Raw genomic sequence first — 12,705 nt, 5'->3', positions numbered from 1 at the left:
CATGGCAGGAGACATCAAAACGCGTGTCGGACTAAACGCTAACCAAGGAAAAAAGAAAACAAACCGCTCACTTTTGACAAATACTTTTTTTTTTTTTTTTTTTAACACACAAATCTGCTTTACTCCACTAACAGAAGCACATCCTGACAAAAGACTTCCACCCCTGCATTCATCACCAGAGCGTGACAGGCAACGCAAAAGTGCGCTGGCAACCAAAACTCACACAGTCGTGTCAGCTAGGAGCTAAAATACAGCTTAGTCCTCCTGGAGGATGGAGGAAAACGAATGGCCCAGACCACCAGGGGCTTGGGAGCTCTCGCCTGGCCTGTAAAGACGTGCTGCTCCACGCCAGCAAAAGACGAAAAATAATGAAGGGTTAAAAGAAAATGCGCTTTTTTTGTTTTGTTTTTGTTTTATTCACACATGCACATACCAAAGAGTGTGCACGTGCACAGAAAGAGAAAGAGACAGCGAGAGACAGGACAACCTCCGCCCTCCCTTCAGCTTGACCCCGACCTTTTCCTCCAGAAACAGGCTGGTTAAATTAGCAGCACCTGATGCGTGACCTTGTCTGTGACAGGCCTTCTCACTCACCACAGGTTCCATGTCACGTGACCATTGTTCAGCAGCTCGGAGCCCGACAGCGTAACAGCGCCTCAGCCGGCAGCGTGATCCAATTTTCCACACTCTGTGATCTGCTCTAAATGTTGTTCCCGCGTGACGGCGAGCGTCCTTCAAAACAAGCGCGGACTGTGTTCGGGGGCATGGCCGTGACTATTTCAGTTCTGACGCAATGCACGGTCCAGGTTTAGATGGTATCCATCGCTGCCGGGCTGCCACTTAGTTCTGACTCACTCATGACAAACTGCATGACATCAGCATGGCTGCAGTAGTGAAGATGAGATCACTGCATTCCTTTCACGTGAGCGAGAGTCACAGTCATAACCGGTGTCGTCATCACCTCCGTTTGTACAGCCTTCATATTCAAATCTGGCTGGTGACAGAATGCAAACGGTTCCTCCACTGCCAAGCAGTCTCATAACAGAAGAACTCCAGACTCTCTCAGGTCCTAAATCATCTCTGCTGCTTATCACATTACCGGTGACAGCCAGTGGATCGCAGATGCAATACCTGCCGTGTTGGAATAATCGGACAATCTACCAAGTTCTCGGCCCTCCACTGGGTTTAGTTCGAGGTACGTGCTACGCAGATCCCTCAAGCTAGTCAAAACGAAGGGGAAATAACATTTTCTTAGAGCAGAGCGAGGTTTAAGTATGCACTTTCACGGGAAGCCACAGTAATCAGACAGACGACGTGGGAAAAGACCTCTGAAGCACCGGCCAAGATCACACCTGCACACGAGACAGAGAACAGACACACCCGACATATGCCTTGCGTTTGCACGGCCGCCCGAACCAATGTGGGCTCCGTCGCACATTAACTTGACAGGCTGAAAAAGTCAAAGAACGCTCTGGATATGAAAGAGCGCTCAAATCGGCCAGAACGCATCCGGGATGCATCGCAGATGATCTATGGGATAGGTGTCATCATATCAGACAGAAATGAGCCAAAAGCTCCCTGTTCAGGCGTGGGAGGGGGCGCTCTGATAGCCAGCACGGCGCAGGGGGTTGTAGGCCGGTGGAGCAGGCCTCCCTCGTCTCTCACGCGCGGAGCCCTCACCACGCAGCCGATCCAGCAGCACTGGGCAGACGTGACACACGGAGGAGGGTGTGCGAGCCCTGATTACCAACAGGCCACTTTCTCCACAGTGGGAGAAGAAAACCACTAATGACATCACTCTCCACTTCGAGAGGCCTCCCAGCTCCTTCCCGGCATCCTGCCTGGTCCCGCTGAACGGCCTGGCCTGGTCTGCGCCGGACACGGTGCTGTTGGATCCCCCGCAGTGTGCAAGGGCCAGGCAGTGTGCAAGGGCCAACGCAACAATTTGAAACATGAATGAAAAATCACATCTTTCTCTCCTTGGCCCACGTTCCACCCAGCTGGTTAGACACTGCGGTCACCAAAACAAATATATGGATATGCAGCGCAGTCCGTTTCCATCACGTGCGTTGCACGCAAATGTGGTGCGAGAGTGAACAGTTAGTGAGCAAATGAATTTGTAAACGCGGCCACTGAAAGAGAGGTGTCAGCATTCCGCCATTAAAACGACTCCTCGTACTGTCCCTCATCAACAGTACAAACAAACAAACAAACAAACAAACAAACAAGTTCCTTTTCAGGAAGCGCCTGTGTGGAATGACACCAGAATGGCAGAATTCTGCGTGTGCGTGATTAATGCTCTATTTCGCTAACGTAAAGGAGGGGCCATGCGAAGGAGCCTGGGACGTATTTTCCCAGCCATATGAAACTGGTACAGCAGGGTGGGTGTACTGTAACTAATTAGAAACACATGAGAGGGGGTCTCAGTCTGGTCAGAGCGCGCTAGCCTACATACCCCATACATCTCAATCACTTACAAAGCTGTCAAGATTGGCTGCACCCCTATTACTGAGCCGTACAGACGTCTGTGGACAGAACAATTGGGGATAAAGTGCAGGTTACAGAGATGGACAGAACTGCGTGCTAGGAAACAGAACAGTACAGCCGACACGCTCTGTGATAGAAGTGCAGGTAGATGGCACACGCCTGCCTTTGTTTAAAAGTCCACGCCACAGGTTTGCTCGGTAATATTCACGGCGTGGCGCATAGGGACTGAGCGCTGGCGGCTCGAGCGTGCAAGCGTGCAGGATAAACTTCATCCCTAGGGGCCACTGAAACGCAGGAGATATACTGGCAATGACTGCTGATATACTGCAAGCAATTAAAAGACAACATGTGACCAAACTTGATGGGCCGCTGAGAGTAAACCAACACTGGCGTATTGTTGGAGTGCTCTCGGGCTTTCTCGCCTTTGTGTAGTTTTTCTACGGAGTTTTACGCACTCGCTTGTTAAAAGCCAAAAAGGCTGACGTGTAGCGGCATCTTGGCAAAGAGAAGCAGTCAGGATTTCTTTACTTGTATGTGCTTGTATGCACCAATCACACATGCACTCCAGTGTTATTGTACAAGGACATATAGAATGAACACACACACACACACACACACACAAAAAACACAGAAGCCACTCGCTAACCAATGAATGTGTGTAATGCACCCAGATAAAAAAGAAGGGTCATTTTTCACACGCATACAGAGCACGCAGAGTTGTGTGAGCAGCTGTCTACTGTGTGTGTGTGTGTGTGTGTTCACTCCCCTCTCCTCACACATGGCTCTATTCTTGATGGTGTGTGTGTGTGTGTGTGTGGACAGCCAGCAAGGCCGTGTAAGGGGAGAGCGGAGAGGAACTCCACAGCTGTTCCGAGTTTGCCCTGCATCTGCACCAACTGCAATGCCACCGAACAAAGTGAGAATGCAATCAAACCGCCTGCCCCCAGCCCCTCCCACCAACGCTCTCCGGCCCCACCCATTTTTCTGCTGGCGCGCTGGAACTGGTCTTTGGGCTGGTCTTAGCGCTCTGTATGCTAATGCACTAACAAACCGCTCCCCCGCGTGGGGCTGCTGGGAAACCGCGCTGTGCTGCAGAGCGCCGATCGGAGCGGGGTTCCAAGAGATCAGAGACGCCGGAAAACGGTTCAGTCCTGCAAAACCTGACGAGTGATCATGCAGCAGGCTATGAGGGCAGTGCTGAGAGATCATTTAGACAGCCCACCTGAACCAGCCTTCCTGTATCCCTCCACAATAGCTGTTGTGACAGGCCAGTGTTTTAGGTGTAACAGGACACTTCCCGGCGAAGAATGGGGCAGTGCTTCTGAACAAAGCATCCCATACCAAGGAAATCACTAACTAACTCCACTAATCTGACGTCGGCTCAGCCTGGAAACCATTCACAACATGTTAGAAAAGGGGCTGGACGTAGTGAAATGACAATCGCTATTATCCAGTTCATATATGCCACAAACCTAGACCTCAAATATATTTAAAAGACACTTCGTGTTTACAAATCTTTTTTTCTTACCTGTGCTTGCGTTCAACCTATACTAAGCGGAGTGTCTGCCAGTGGTGCGACGGCGTATTACGAGGTCCCAGATGGCGCACCTGCAGGTCTGGGAATGAATGCCTAGATCTCCCTGCAAGCTCCCATAGAGTGTGTGAGGTAGGTGTGTGTGTGTGTGTGTGTGTGTGTGTGTGTGTGTGTGTGTGTGTGTGTGTGTGTATCTAGACCACTCCCTTGCACCATCTTTGTCTTGCTCAGTCTCTGGTCACCCTCTGCCTGCATGCTGCATGGCAGCGCACGACCCATCGTTGGCTAGCATTACCACCCCACGCCGGGATCAAGGGCCCACACACCGCTGCTTTCTCCCTTGCCGCTGACGTCAGCAAGTGCCCCTCCGTCTGCGCTCCTCCCCCGACACCCCGGAATGATGCCGTCCCAGGAAGGTTGAGCTCGGGCCGGAAAACGTGAGTGCCATTACGGCCAACGAGCTTGACGTCTCGAACGGCGATTTTTGTTTTGTTTGTTTTTGCTCCGTGCATTCAGGAAAACGTATAAGTACCGATGTGTCTCACTGCCGGGGCCACACTGAAAGGATCTGGGCTGTCCTCGCGTTAGCGTCAGTTTGTTCGTGACACGTGCAACTCAATGCCGTGTAGCGGACGCCGCGAGATTAGCGGTGCTATCGCGTGTTGCAGGGTATCGTCCAGGGCTGCGGAATTGTTTTGTGCTGTGACATGACATGGCGTATTTTGTGGGCTGCGTCTCAGGTGTGCGTTCCCCCGGACAGGCAGAAACATTAGCCGCGTTCCGCGGTGGTAAGTCAGCAGCTCAAACATGCAGACACGCTGGTCGGGCCGAGATCAGCGGGGATTACGATCAAATCCTTCCTTTCATACCCTTTCAGCACACCAGTAACTTAACAAGAGAGGAGGTGTCGCCACTGACAGGTAACTAGCTTGTGGTTCCTTCTTCGTACACTGCTGACCGCAAATCAAGCTGGAACGAATCCAGTTAGGGATTCATCTACACCACGGGGAGAGACAGGCCAACCCTGTTCTTGTAAACACAGTTGCAGGGTTGCCTGAAAGGCAGTTTCCTTGGTGACACCCAAGGTCTGGAGCAGCTTCACGGAGCGTGACCCGACCCAGCCGAGCTAGCTGACTTTATCTGCCGCTTCCAGTATCAACAGCCCCCAGACAGCTGCCGAAACACGCTATCAAAACAGAGGGGCAACAGAACACTTCACTCAGTGTTTATTTGACATTAGAGAGCAGAGTTTGTTTTTTGAGCTCCGTGCTAAAGCTAAAGCTAGCAAATGAGAGGCTCCAGGGGCAGCCGTTCTGCGTGGTGTGCCGTTTTGTTTCAAATATTAAGAACAAAGTCTTTATGTATTTGAGACATCGTGTACTTGTACACCATGACTCTGGATAATAAGTGCTTTTGTTAATCTTTGAATAGGCAGAATCAGTGGTGTACAGCACGCAGGGCCATGCTCTTAATCTCAAACATTTGTATCAGATAGTGACCTTGGCCTCGAATGCCTCCGCTAATGAGATTTGGATCGAGTTCAGATTAGCGGCAACAGTGATTAAAACCATTTCTCAAACGTGACAGCTGAACTTCAACATAGTAGTAATGAAAACCAAAGGTGCAGGATTCAAAGTCAGGTCATGCTCGGAACAAAGCGCGTCTGGGCATCTCTCCTTCACCAGATGGCGTCCGTCAACTGAGGCGGACAAAAGGAAGCTTGGCGTTAGCTGGGGTGGTCTGAGAGGAACTTAAAATGGGGGAGGCCATGACCCGTACAAGCCCAGGTGACGGTGATGCCTTTAGCCACCTGGCGTAACCCAAAACAGCACATTAAAATCTCGCTCATTCTCCAGTATCATCTTGCGAGGCCTCCTCTCCCTCTCGCCATCTCAGTCCGAGAGAGTCCTGGAGGGGCTTTGATCCCTTGATGTCTGGGAGAGGAACCAGGCGGAGGAAGAATGCCGGGAAAGGGTGTCCCACTAGGTGCCCGATCCTGTGAAAATAATTAGGGGACTGCGACTCCCTTCCCGGGTGAGGGCCGGGTCATGGGCCCCTCCATAGCCCCTTAGCCCTGCACTAATTAAAGGCTTTCATCCCCCTCAACCAGAACTGTACCAGGTCAGAGGACAATGAGACCACAGAGAGACAGAGACACAGAGAGACAGATGACTGGGCATTCTTTCATAGTCTCTTGCTTTCATGGTGTCTCACTTTCTCGTCTTTAACTTATTTCATCCCATTTTTGGTCCAAGGCGAAACGCGAAGGATTACTTCAGCAATCCCATACGCTTTGAAATTTCGGAGGGAATTCCTGTCCTCAGAGTCAAAGTAGTATGGTGTGAGGTATCACACTTTGAGCACGTATCACCCTGAACAAAGATCAGGAAAACCACAGAGACAGCACCACTATTACAGGTGTATTAAACATAATGAAGTTATTCAGTCGAGCACACTGCAGCTTCAACACTTCTGAAAGTGGCCAGTTTCAAAAACTGAAACTAAGGTCCGTTCCTTTAACTCTTAGTTCTCTCTCCAGTGATGGAATATCTGTACAGAGCCGCTGGCAGCCAGGCATCTTCCAAGGTTTTGTTTTGTTTTTTACATCAAGATCCAAACTCATGTTGAAACGAGGGCTTACAAAAAAAAAAAGAACAGGAGATGAATAAGAATGTCATCCGATTCCTACCCTGGGAGCTGAGGCCTCACGGACCAAAGCAGGAACACAGGAAGAGCTTGCTATGATGCACATGTGCACGCCTTGACAGCTGAGAGGAAAGAGCGCAGCACCTGATGGGCAGTCCAGCCTGGTTGGGCTGCGGGCTTCGGACCGCCAGTACCATGCACAGACGGAAACGGCAGCATGTTTGTAAACAGATTCGGGTCGGAAGTGAAGCGTACGCCCCTCCTTCTTTTCTGCCCAGCTAGCTCGGCTAGTGCTGTTCCTGGCCTTACACTCCAGGGAAATTAAGCAACAAGCAAGGGAAAGGAAACCCAAAACCAGTGAGGTCATGGAACGAGAGTTTGGGCTACCGGGCTCACAACGAGAAAGGCGCACCAGCCCCAAAATCAACACGGGCTCGACGGGCTCTGGGGGGGATGGTGATGTTTATGGAAAGGCAGCCGAGTCGCATTAGGATTGGTCGGCTTGGATAAAAACTTATTAAGGACAAGTGTCCTGGCAGTCAGTGGGCGGAGCTTACGTGCGTGTGCCGCAGACGTGGTCAGACGCGCACGTTTGTTTTGTCTCCATTTTTTGGAGGACGCGTGGAAAATGGAGGGTTACTCTTCGTGGCCAATGATCAACATTTCTCTGCTTGTTCACCATTCAAGGCCTGACTCTCCCAAAATCAATGCAGGTCAGATAAGCGTGTGACGGGGAGCACGGGCAGGGGATGGGGGGAGTTCTCTCCTGAACGCCTACCGAGCTCATTGCCATCAGGGATTATTTCACCACAAACACGGATAAGGCATGGAATTAGCTGCAGTGGAACAATATCCTCGGTAATGGAGAAGTGGAAAGATCTCCGGAACAATGGCAGCTCCAGCCCAGGAGAGTGCACATCGTGGCAGGATTTCACCCTAATCCCTTCTCTCCTGGGTCCTCACCAGCGGGTGAGGGAGTCCTAAACTCTGAGTGTAATCCCTGATGGATTGGTATGGCCATAGCTCCACTCTGGATTTTTCCAGCCCCGTGTTTCTGCTCAGCTCTGTCACCCGGAGCCCGAACGGCAGCTGCAGGTCTCCGTGCTGAGGCGCGATCCACCACCACCCACCCAACCAACCCCCGCCCGCCCGCCCCGGGACAGAGAGGGCCCGCACGCCGCGCTGCTGAGCCACCTCACAAGAAGCCTTTCTCAGCAAACACAGAGCACACATTGTGGGCCCGCCGCTCACATATGGCTGCAGTGTGATGCATGGAACCGCCATTCCATTCCACTGAAATCAATTCGAAATGCTTTATTGGCAACATATAGACTGTAGGTGTAAAAAAAACCAAAACAAGCAGGGGAAGATATCGGTGTTCCAGTGAGTTAATGCAGTAATGTGGATCATTGTAATGAATCAGAAATCATTTAGTTTGGCCTGCCAAAATGGCCTTGGGTTACCGTGCGAGAATCGCAGCTGGTTCACTTTGTCTTCGTGACCGCTGCTTTCTCTTTGCCTGCCCATTTGTTATTCCATTTTCCACTGTTAATTAGCAGGGCCAAGGACATAAACCGGGTCCTGCCCGTACGATTTAGGGGACGCGCGGAGAGAGCGCGCCAGAGCGCAACCTTCACTTTATGGCGTCCCCCGGCTCCGGTGCCCCGGGCCGTTTTTCATTTATAAGCCACACCGCAGAGTTCCTGGCGTGCCGGGACGCTGGAAGACGGGGCTTAATCAGGCTGCGGTTTAGAGGAGTTCAACTCCCTGTTTCAGACACTCCGTCTACCAAGATGCTCCCCCGACGCACACAGCTTGGATGTTGCGCGCGCCCCTCCCCCTCCCCCTCCCACCAGCCTCCCCACACTCCTCTGACAGTTTGGCTACTAGGCATTAAAGTCCGTTGTCGAGCGAGCCGAGGTTCAAAGACTCCCGCCCCCCCCCCCCCCCCCCAAATCCCTCTCCGATTACCCCGTGGCTCGGGTGTCTGTACTGGAGACTGGCGAAGGTTAACGGCACGGTCCGTAAAACAAAACACATGACGGCCTCCCCGTGCCAAGACGAGCGCGGGCGGATTATCCGGAGCGGCCCAGTACAGCTGTCCTGCCAGTTTAACTGCACGGGGACGGGAACACGCAGTCGACGGGACCAGAGGAAGGAACAAATCTGGCATTCTGTCTGGAGTGCGAGCTTTTTCTGTTTACAAGAGACGAGAGAGCCAAGGAGAACGCATGACTCTAGCGGAGCGGCCGGGGGCCGGTCTGGGAGAGCTGCCCCGCTCCCGAGACACAATAACGCCGTTTAAATGGGACGGTGAAAGACAGTCGACCACCACTGACATCCAGGCTCTAAAAGTAGCCTGCAATCGCATGCTGGTGGGGGAATGTTATTCCTGCAGACATACACACACACACGCACACATACACACGCAGAGTCACTGGTGTTCATTCCAGCTCTGTTTGCACAGAGAGGCTTTGCTTTCTACAGAGGATTAGACAGGGGCTTCGAGTAGATCTCTGTGTGCCAAACAAGAAAGCCCCACCCAGTGGACCCCCACAGAACACTCCAGACCCCCTCCCTGAAGAGTCCAATAATGACCCACAAGGCGAGCTCAGGCAGAGCTGGTGAGAACACGCCACCGTTCCAGATGGGTAGCCTTGATTCGGACAAGGGCAGTGGAGTTGTTGGAACTGGTTGGGTGGAGCTGGCTGGGTGGTGGGAGGTGGCTCACACTCACCGTTCTCTCCTGTCCACTCCCATCCAAATCCCAGCCAAATCCCAGCCAAATCCCATCCAAATCCCAGCCAAGTGTCCAGGCACTTGGCCTAAAACACCATGGCGCTACACCCGACCCCTCCGCCCAGAATAACACTGGGGCCGTGGCAGAGGGGCGGACCGACTCGACAGGCCTCTTCCATAAACCCGTGCCATCCCCAAGTGATGGACTGCTCAGACTTGTACTGCAGATTTCCAGAGCCAAACACACGGTGGCCGTTGCAGTGTCGAGAGAGAGAGAGCTGCACTAACCTTAGTTTCATTACCTTGTTATTATTGTTCTTATTTCTCCAGAAGCCTGTATGCAGTGGTGAGCAGCTGCGCTCGGACCTTCGGGTGGGGTGTATGCAGGGATACCGGGGGATTTTCCATGCTCTAAGCCGTCCAGGTATGTGGAATTAAATCTCCTGCCTTGTTTTGAAAGTCCTGGGAGTTCCACTCATTTTCACATTTGACTTTTTGGGGTTTTTTCTTTTCCTGCGCACTCCTGTGCAGAACTGGCTCTGCTGATACAGCTCTACTCAACATGAGCTCCAGCTTACAAGACACATTAACACACACACACACACACACACACACACACACACACACACACACACACACACACACACACACACACACACACACACACGAAGGACGGAGGTTTGGCCAGTTCAGGAGGAGACTGAGCCAATATAGCGTCGCTGGAGTGGCGGCCCCTTCGCCTCGTGGTCCGTTCATACTCCGGTTTCCCGATGCCTAAACTGCCATGCTCAGCACAAGGCTCCCATTAATTGGAGCTGAACTTTAAGGACGGCACAAAAAGGTGTACTGTAGCGGAGCGGCGAGCGCGCCCGGCACAGGTGGTAGTCCAGGAAAACAGCTGTTCACACACGGCTGCAGAGCTACAAAAAAGGCCGTTTGAAATAAACGCAGAGAGAGTGGCAGCATGCTTCCCATACCCCTGCCTCCAGGGCTAGCCCCGGGGCTCCCTCCCCACGCTACGTGCCGAGCGTTTATTGAGATATCTAACTCGGAGCGTTAGACGTGGCCTTTTTTTTGCCCAGAATACTAGCGCCGTGTGCAATACATCGATACAACGATATATCGTGAATACACTCTGACCGATACGCGAAGCCACGGCCATGTGGATAGTTCTGAACGTTCATATTCTTTGGCCAGTGTGAAGCTGACGCAGCAAACGTTGAAGTGCAGTGTTTAAAACAACCTGCAGGTGGTGCCTCAGCAAAAAAACTCAACACGCCCGTCTAGGAAAAGCCAGAAAAAGCAGCTGCACTCAGCTGACATTTGAGTCAATGTGGGAGGAAAAATGTTCACTTAATACGAGTTATAATTGTACATGTTTCAACATTTGTGAGCGCTATTAATGTTCAGCTTTAAATCTTTTCCTGTTAGTGGGAGGTCAGAAGCTACTGACTATTCAGAAATTATTTGGTTTTGTTGTTTTCTCTATATTGGTTTAAATTTACTTTGTCCATTACGTTATTGGTCTTTATTTGTTATTATTTATTAATGCATCATTGTTAATATATAGTAATAATAATAATAATGCTATTTTGGTAATATTCACCTTAATAAAAATTGTATAACAGACTAGACATCATATCATGTTATACTGTGACGTTCATATCATGATACATATCGTATCAGGCAACACCCAGACCTACTGCTGAGAGGATTGTGTATTGGGTGAGCGCTGGATCAGCCAGGAGGCGGCGACACTTGGGATGGAAGCAGCGCTCTGGCTCCGCCTTCGAGCTCACCCACCCTCCTGACTCACTCCCATCCACCGTGCAACAACGTCAGTCAACTCACACGCCCGCCTGGAAATGTGTGTTAACTTGTGCAAAACAGCACCCATGGCAAGCACTCAACTCTAACACGCTCCGAGTTAAAATGCCGAGATCGAGAGCTTCTATAAATAAAAACCACACAGGTGATTCATTACCACTGAAATTTGTTGTAAAAAAAAAAAATCCTTATTTTGGTTGCTCGGGCTCTGAATTCAAATGACATTCCAAAATATTGACGTTACTCATGTTTATTTATAGGCTCCTTCAACCTGTAAATAAATATTAATGAGATCTTTGCTGCTTGGCTGGTTTTCCCATCGTGGATGAGGTCACTAATATGCTATTGGACTTGAGGCAAACAGAACACGTGTGCCACCTGTATGCAGTATAAAACACCGGAGCTGCTCACGTGTCTCCAGCACACCTGCGATTACAGCTGCTACCACGGCACCGCAACGTGAAGGCTACGCTCCATTCAGAGCGGCGCGGCTCAGCCAGAGGAGTTCATATTCCGGTTGGCCCCTTTCACCTTGTAACTGGATCTAGTCTGAACATTGTCACATTAAAACAGGCAAATAAAAAATACTGCGGCAAATTTGGAAATTATCTGAATAGTGTCCGTTATCCAAAAAGGAGGAGAGAGAGAGAGAGAGAGAGAGGTGTGTCTCTGAATTTGTGTCTGCGTCTGAACTGACTTCCTGGAAAAGGACTTGGAATTACAGCGTCGTTATCCCTGTTATTGTTATAAATATCTTTGGAGCTTAAACTTGTCCTCTCCCCTACTGTTCAGGGAAACAGAAAGTGAGAGAACTACAAAGAAAGACAGAGAGAGGGAGAGAATGCGCGTGTGTGAGAGAGCGTAAAGAAAGTGAAAAACAAACGCCTTAAATAGACATGCAGAAGAGACAAGATAATAAAGCCTCGAAGTGAGCAACCGAGCTCTCTGCTTGTGTGTGTGTGTGTGTGTGTGTATGTGTGTGTCAGAAAATGAAAGCATGGAGCGAGCTGCAATCAAACACCATAAGACCCAGAGCCGACTGAGGTGCGCGGTGTGACTGATATTCCAGCTGTCTCAGATTAGACCAGGCAGCAGGCTGAGCTATGAAAGAGAGCCCCGCACTCAAGTTTAGAAAATGACAACAAAATGACCAAACTATTTCCAGCTGAGGAATTAGGAGTGATAAAGTAGAGAAACACGAGGCCGGCAGAGACCAAAATACAAGCCGTGATCCTTCTGGCAGCTTCCTGGGAGCTGACGCACACAAAGCGCATGCTTGTGGCTTGGAGCTACGAGTGCTGGGCGTCAGGCGTCAGGCAGAGCACTCTCCTGGGTTCACTGCCGTTGTCTTCCTGCAGCTCTCGGGCCCTGCACCTTCCAATCACAGCCAGGTGCAGCACGCCTGTAGGCTCAGGGAACCCGCCCCCCGACCCGGTCCAGGGTCCGAGCCTGCCAGCGGGCTCATGGGATAG

General features: G+C 51.0%; 1 protein-coding gene and 1 long non-coding RNA gene across 3 annotated transcripts in view; one reads left to right on the top strand and one right to left on the bottom strand.

Annotated features, from left to right (window-relative positions):
• Positions 1 to 12,705, bottom strand: part of bmpr1bb (bone morphogenetic protein receptor, type IBb) — a 51,133-nt gene that overhangs the window by 29,225 nt on the left and 9,203 nt on the right. The gene's annotated exons all lie outside the window — the stretch shown is intronic.
• Positions 4,332 to 11,832, top strand: LOC113573321. The gene is made up of 3 exons (XR_003410197.2): positions 4,332 to 4,458; positions 9,737 to 9,830; positions 11,093 to 11,832. It is a non-coding gene; the product is annotated as an uncharacterized LOC113573321 (long non-coding RNA).

This window comes from Electrophorus electricus, chromosome 17, assembly GCF_013358815.1.
Source record: "Electrophorus electricus isolate fEleEle1 chromosome 17, fEleEle1.pri, whole genome shotgun sequence".
In the NCBI taxonomy this organism is placed as follows: domain Eukaryota; kingdom Metazoa; phylum Chordata; class Actinopteri; order Gymnotiformes; family Gymnotidae; genus Electrophorus; species Electrophorus electricus.
This window is presented reverse-complemented; position numbering and strand designations above follow the sequence as displayed.